Source organism: Plecotus auritus (genome assembly GCF_963455305.1).
Source record: "Plecotus auritus genome assembly, chromosome: 7".
NCBI classification, from domain to species: Eukaryota; Metazoa; Chordata; class Mammalia; order Chiroptera; family Vespertilionidae; genus Plecotus; species Plecotus auritus.
This window is the reverse complement of record NC_137774.1, coordinates 126,005,856-126,013,284: the sequence shown is the minus strand read 5'-3', so window position 1 is coordinate 126,013,284 and position 7,429 is coordinate 126,005,856.

Here is a 7,429-nt window from a genome sequence, read left to right as displayed (position 1 = left end):
GTTGCACTCCACTTATAGCTTATAAGTTTCTTTTGGATTTGAAGACTTTCTCAGTTAGTTTATCTCTGGTTGCAAGTAAAAGGTAATCCTGACTCAACAGGTTTAAACAATAAGAACGTTCATTTAACAAATTCAGGAAATACAGACATAGCATAGTGTCAGGGTTGATGAGATCACTAAGATCAGATACAAGAAAAGGACGTCCCCTCTCACCATTCCTTTTCAACATCATACTGGAAGTTCAAGTGAATGCAGTAAGACAAGGAAGGAAAATAAATGGTATATAGATTGGATGGAAAGAAAGTCATAAAATTATCTTTGTGGACAAATGACATGATCATCTATGTAGAAAATCTGAAAGAATAAAAATTAAAAAAAAAACCTTCAGGAACTTTTAAGGGGTTATAACAAGACTATAGGATACAAGGTTGATATACTAAATTCAATCATTTTCCTATGTATCAGCAATGAAAAAGTGGAATTTGGAATTAAAAATGCAATACCATTTTTATCAGCACCCTCAAATATAAAATATTAAGTATAAATTTAACAAAATATGTACAAGATGTACATAAGGAAAAATACAAAACTTGGAGAACAAATTAAAGAAAAACTAAATAAATCGAAAGGTAGTCCAGGCATAAGACTCAATATTGTTAAGATGTGACTTCTTTCCAAATTGATCTATACATTCAATGTAATCCCAATCAAAATCGCAGCAAGTTATTTTGTGGATATCAGCAAAATGATACAAAAGTTATTTTGTGGATACCAATAAAATGATACAAAAGTTTTCTGGAAAGGCAAAACCCAGAAAAGCAACATATTATTGAAAGAGAAGAACAAAAATGGAGGACAGACCCTATCTGACTTTAAGATTTACTATGCCCTGGCCAGTGTGGCTCAGTTCATTGAAGTGTTGTCCCCATACCCTGAAAGGTTGCAGGTTCAATTCCGTCAGGGGACATACGTTGGTTGCAGTTCGATTCCCAGTTGGTGTGCATACAGGAAGCAGCCAATCAATGTTTCTCTCTCACATCGGATGTTTCTCTCTCTCTTTCCCTTCCTTCCTCTCTAAAATCAATAAATATATCATCAGGCAAGGATTTAAAAAGTTTTACTATAACACTACAGTAATCAAGACAATATGATATTGGAAAAAAACATAGACAAATAGATCAGTGGAATAGAATAGAGAGCCCAGAAATAGACCCACACGAAATATTCAACTGATCTTTGATAAAGTAGCAAAGAGATACAGTGGAGAAAAAAAATAGTCTTTTCAACAAATGATGCTGGAAAAATAATAACAATAATATAAACATAGACTTTGTACCCCTCACAAAAATTAACTCAAAATTGATCACAGACCTGAATGTAAAACACAAAACTATCAAACTCCTAGGAAACAACATAAGAGAATATTCAGATGAGACTTGAGTTTGGTGATAACTTTTTACACACATCAAAGGCACAATGCATGAAAGAAAGAATTGATAATATGACCTTTATAAAAATTTAAAACAACTCCTCTAAGAAAGATGGTCTCAAAAGAATGACAAGAGAAGCCACAGAGTATGAGAAAAATAGTTGCAAATGATACATCTGATAAGAAACTGTTATCCAAAATATACAAAGAACTTTCAAGACTAAACAATAAGAAAATAAGCAATCTAATTAAAAAATAAACCAAACACCTTAAAATTTACCTCACCAAAGATATACAAATGACAAATAAACATATAAAAAGATGTTCCACATTATATGTTGTCAGGAAAATGGAAAATAAAACAATAATGAGAAATCTACAACTCACCTATTAGAATGATCAAAATCCAAAGTACTGACAGTACAGAATCCAAAATAAAGCCAGTGAGAATGTGCAACTACAGGAAGTCTCATTCATTGCTGGTGGGGATGCAAAATGGTACAGCCTCATTGGAAGACAGCTTGTTGGTTTCTTACAAAACTAAACATAATCTTAACATATGACCTAGCAATCACACTCCTGGGTATTTATCCAAAGGAGTTGAAAAATTATGTCCACACAAAAACCTGCACAAGAATATTAATAGCAGTTTTATTCATAATGGCTGAAATTTAGAAGCAAGCAAGAAGTCCTTCAGTAAGTGAATGAATAAGCAGTGGCATATTTAGATAATGGAATATCACTCAGCACTAAAAAGAAGTAGCTGCCATGCCATGAAAAGACATGGAGGAACCTTTAATGAATATTACTTCCTGAATGAACTTAATTATATGGCCATCTGGAAAAGGTAACACTATGGAGACAGTAAAAAAAACAACAGAGGTTGCTAGGATTAAGGAGTTGAGAGAGATGAATAGGCAAAATACAGTGTTCTTAGAAGAGTGTTCATACAGAAAATACTCTGTATGAAACCATAAAAGATGGATGCCTGTCATTATGTATTTGTCCAAACCCATACAACGTACAACACCAAGAGTGAACCTGAATATAAACTATGGATATTGGGTGCTTATGATGTATCAATGTAGGTTTATCAATTGTAAGAGATGTACCACTCTGGTGGGGGATGTTGGTATTTGGAGGAGGCTATGCATGTGTAGGGGCCCAGGTTTGTGGGAAATCTCTACATCTTCTGCTGAATTTGATTGTTAATCTAAAACTGGTCTAAAAATAAGGTCGTTTTAAAAAAATCATTCATAGATTTTTATTAGTATCCAATTTTTGCAAAAATGCTATGGAATGGGTTGTTTTGTATGTCCTTTTACATATTATTAAAACCCTTCAAGAGATTTCCACTGCATTTAGAATAAACTCAGATTCATTAAATTTTCATAAAATGAAATGTTAGCCGTTTTTAACCTTTTCTATCTCATTTCATAACACTACCTGCAAGCCATACTAGCTTCTTTTGTTTTCTGATCTGTACTAATTCATATCTTTTGTTGTTTTTTCACTTGGCTTTCTCTTGGTTTGAAAATCTCTAGCTCATGCATCACATAGCCAGCTTTTAGAAAAAATTCAGTGCTCCTATCATCTCAATCTTTACATATCACATCACCCTATGTCTCCAGCACACTATTCACCTTTAAAAATTCTCTTGCTAATTTTCCTGTGTATTTTTTTAATCTTTTTTTGTTCCATTCCTCTAGATCAGGGGTGAGGAATATCTGGCCCATGGGCCATATAAGGCTCTCGAAATCATTTGGTCTGGCCCTGCCAAGGCATTAGGGGTGGATTAATTAAATGTTTGTCCAAATATAGCAGGCTACTTTTTAAGTTGATAATTTTGTATAGCCCAAGAATGGTGTTATAAATATCCAAATGGCCCTTGGCAGAAAAAAGGTTCCCCACCCCTGCTCTAGAACATAAAGTCCATGAAAGCAGGGATCTGGCTTACCTTACTTACTGCTAAATAAATAAGCACCTAAAGTACTACTTAGCAGAGTAGACACTCAACCAACTTTTATTGAATATGTGAATATCTACTTTATTGTTTTCTCTAAAAATCTGTTTAGATGAGGATGGTAAGTATGAAATTACAATTATTATGTAGGGAGACAGAGACATGAATTTTCTTCTAAGATTTTTATAATCAATATTGTAGTATTTCCCAACTCTTCCCCTACTACCTATCTCTGTCGAAAGAGCAGGGCACATTTTAAAGCAAGCATATCTTTAAAAATAAGTGTGGGACACAGATTTGGTTTCACTGGTATTTTTGCCCTTGACATTTGGGAAAGATCTCATCTACAAAATAGAAAAGCTTCTAGAAATCAGAAAAGCTCTGGACTTTGGGGTACAGAGACAAGAATGAAAAAAAAAGATGGAACAGTAAAGCAGAAAGAAGGTGGGAAGAAAGAATAAGTAGTTCAAGTAAATGTAGAGGTTCTTCCTAATAAGGAGCTATTCAGAGACATTTGTGATGCTGATATTCAAGCTTTGACCTTAAAATGAGGACCTAGACAAAAGAGGAAAGTGATAATCATCAAGGAGACTGGGACAAATCAAATCAGCTATTGGATTCCAACAAGAAAACACAAGGAAACCTTAACCAAAATAATTTTGAAACTTGACTAAATTAAAATCAAATATCATAAAAGAATCACTGACAAAATGTAAACCAAAATATTATATGAAATATCTTGCATAACCAACTCAGGATGGTGAAAACATGACCATTATCTTGATGTTCTTTTTTTTTTTTAAATATTTTATTGATTTCTTACAGAGAGGAATAGGAGAGGATAGATAGTTAGAAACATCGATGAGAGAGAAACATCGATCAGCTGCCTCCTGCACACCTCCCACTGGGGATGTGCCTGCAACCCAGGTACATGCCCTTAACCGGAATCGAACCCGGGACCCTTCAGTCTGCAGGCCGATGCTCTATCCACTGAGCCAAACCGGTCAGGGCTTGATGTTTTTTCATAAAATTATAGAGCTGATCCCAAGGATCGTGAAATCCCAAATCCTAAAATATAGAGGATAGAACTGTAAACTTGAGTGAGTGACTTGCCCAAAATCAAATAGGAAGCTAATGGCCACAATAAGACCCTGACACAAGACTTCCAGTCTCAATGTTAATACCTTTTCAATCATTTCAGGTGATTTAAGTTTTCTATGGAAAACACAAGTAAATATTTTCCTCCACTTAAGAAAAAATTAAATTAATAGACAGGATGAAAATAGGACTTCCAATTATTTTTATGTCAAGTATATATAGTATTAATAATGTTTCAGGCAAAAGTACACTTGCAGAGAAATGCATATTCATTTTTTATATTTAAGCACAAATTCTCTTAATACTAACAATGATTCACTGACCTGATATAAAATTACTGACTAAAATCAAACCCAGTAGGGACTGTAGGCTACCAGTATTGCTTTGTTTCATCCTATTCAAAGACTCCCATAAATGCTAAATCTATATCTATTCATAGAACAATGAACTGCCAGCTTCTGCTCTAATGTACCACATGATCTGCATTGACCAGATCGCTACAGAATCTTGGCAAGGATGCCTTCTGTTAGGAAACTAATTCATTGCAATCAGACACATATTTATGCTTTATTTATGTCTGTTGGACAAAAGATTATTAAACAGAATGGATTAAGATTACATTAAAAGATCTGACAGAAGGCAGAATTGCAGAGTGAAGACTTTGCCATCCCTTTACTTTGACCCATCACAGCTCGCTGTGTTGAAGCCTGTGTAGACATAGCCTGCTAGTTCAGGAATCACATTGTTTATTGGGCAGGAGCAGAGGGTTAAAGACTTAGAGAAAAATCTTGCCCTCCTTTTTAACAGGATAACAAACAACCTTGTTTTGTTTTGTTTCAACACATCTGTAGTGTTTCAGCTGTTCTAAAACCTTCCTGTGCCTTGAGGGTCCTGGAGGTAACCTATGGCTGGTGAGGCAACCGGCCTGATTTGCATTGACTCCTGGTGACCTCCCTGCAGGCAAAGCCCTGAGGACACCCTCCTGGAAGTACAGGTAGAATTTCAAACACAGGTCCCATTTGTATGATATTTTTAAATTGGCAGAGTTAGGAGCAAGAAAAGCAAAAATTATTACTAACATGATTCATTTTCTCCCAGAGAACCCCAAGAGTCTCCAGAAAATTTTAGCAACACTCCCACTGCATTTGTATCATTTAGATTTATTTTACTTGGAATAAAGTAATTTCTTTCCAACCCACATGTCCGAGGCATTCTCATTATCCTCAGAACAGTCACATGACAGATGGTAATGCTTCTTCTGTGCTGAAGAATGTCAATTATCACCTTGTGGGGGAGATTTTACATTGTGGTCAAAACCTGACTAAAAAATGATATCAGTCTTTTAAACATGGAAAAAGGCTTGCTCTTTGTCCCATTATTTCATCTAAAGAATCACTATTCACAATTAAGAGTAATGTAGAAGGATGTGACTGTATCTGAGATATGGGAAAAAATATGTTAAATTTCTTCTGATATTGGTGTGAATGGTGGGAGGCATTATTTTGTAGTTGTGGCTGCTATTGTTTTTATATGTTTGATTGGGTTGCTATTTGGGGTTTTTTCCCCCCTGATATATATGCAAAACTATGCCTATAAATGCAAGATATTTTAGATGAGAGCTATTTTAACAAAGCACACACAGAATCTTCTCTCTCCCTCCTACCCCCGTGCAAATATCAAATCTCTAATAAGAACCCCAACAAATGTCTTTGGGATTGTACAGGACAAGACTTGTTACTTTTATTTTATGGATGGTAGAGTTACAATAAATTGTAATCACTAAGTGAATGCTTATTGAAATAAGCATTAGAAGCAAATCTAAACCATGAATTTCACTTGAGTTCAAAAACAACATAAAAATAACTTGCTTGGCTTTGGGTAAATATGTCAACTGAATTATCCCTTAGTCTAAATAGAATCTTCACCATTCCCTCACCTATTTGAAAAAACTTAGATAATTCTGCAAGTATATTCTGCTTAAATCAGAATATTCCTGATTTAAGTTGAATAATTTAGTTTGATGAAAATTTCTTGAGCATCTACTGAGTTCTAATGATACAGAGATGAGTAAGATCAAGATGCATATGTAACTCACTTTAACATAAATCAAGTGCCATGTAAGCAAAATGCTTTAAGATCAGAGATGATGGAATGGTCAGGAGAGTTTTCACTAAAAAACAAAACAAAACAAGATTTTAGCTGCATCTTAAAAAGTAAGTATAGTTTCACACTGTGTATGAGAGTTTCACATTTTTTACAAATGTTATTGCTGAGGGTGGGGATGAAATGGTTTATAACTGGCCTTTCCTTCATTACTAATAATTAAGTCTATTTGCTTTGTTATTGGTCATTCAAGATACTACTTCTGTGAATTGTCTGTGCACTTTCTTTGCTATTTTTTTTCCTGTTTGGTTGCTGGATTTTGTTTTTATTTTTAAAAAATGTTTATTATACATTTGGTATACTGATCCTTTGTTGATTATATATGGTGCAAATATCTTCTCCCAGTGTTTTGCTTTTCATTTCCATTAATTTTGGTGTCTTTTTATATAGTTTTAATTTCTAATGAGGTCAAATTTATTTCTTTTCCTTCACAGTTTGTATGTTTGTGAATTTTAAAGCAATCCTGCTTTACATGAGGTCATAAAGAAATTATTCCAATTTTTTTTAAAAAGTAAGTGTGGCTTGACTAGGTGGAGGTACTATTTTAAGTAGTGCTAAGAGCAGTGGTTCTCAACCTTTCTAATGCCGCGGCCCTTTAATACAGTTCCTCATGTTGTGGTGACCCCCAACCATAAAATTATTTCGTGACCCACAGGTTGAGAACCGCTAGCAGGGTCACCTAAGACCATCGGAAAACACAGATATTTACATTACGATTCATAACAGTAGCAAAATTACAGTTATGAAGTAGCAACGAAAATAATTTTATGGTGGGG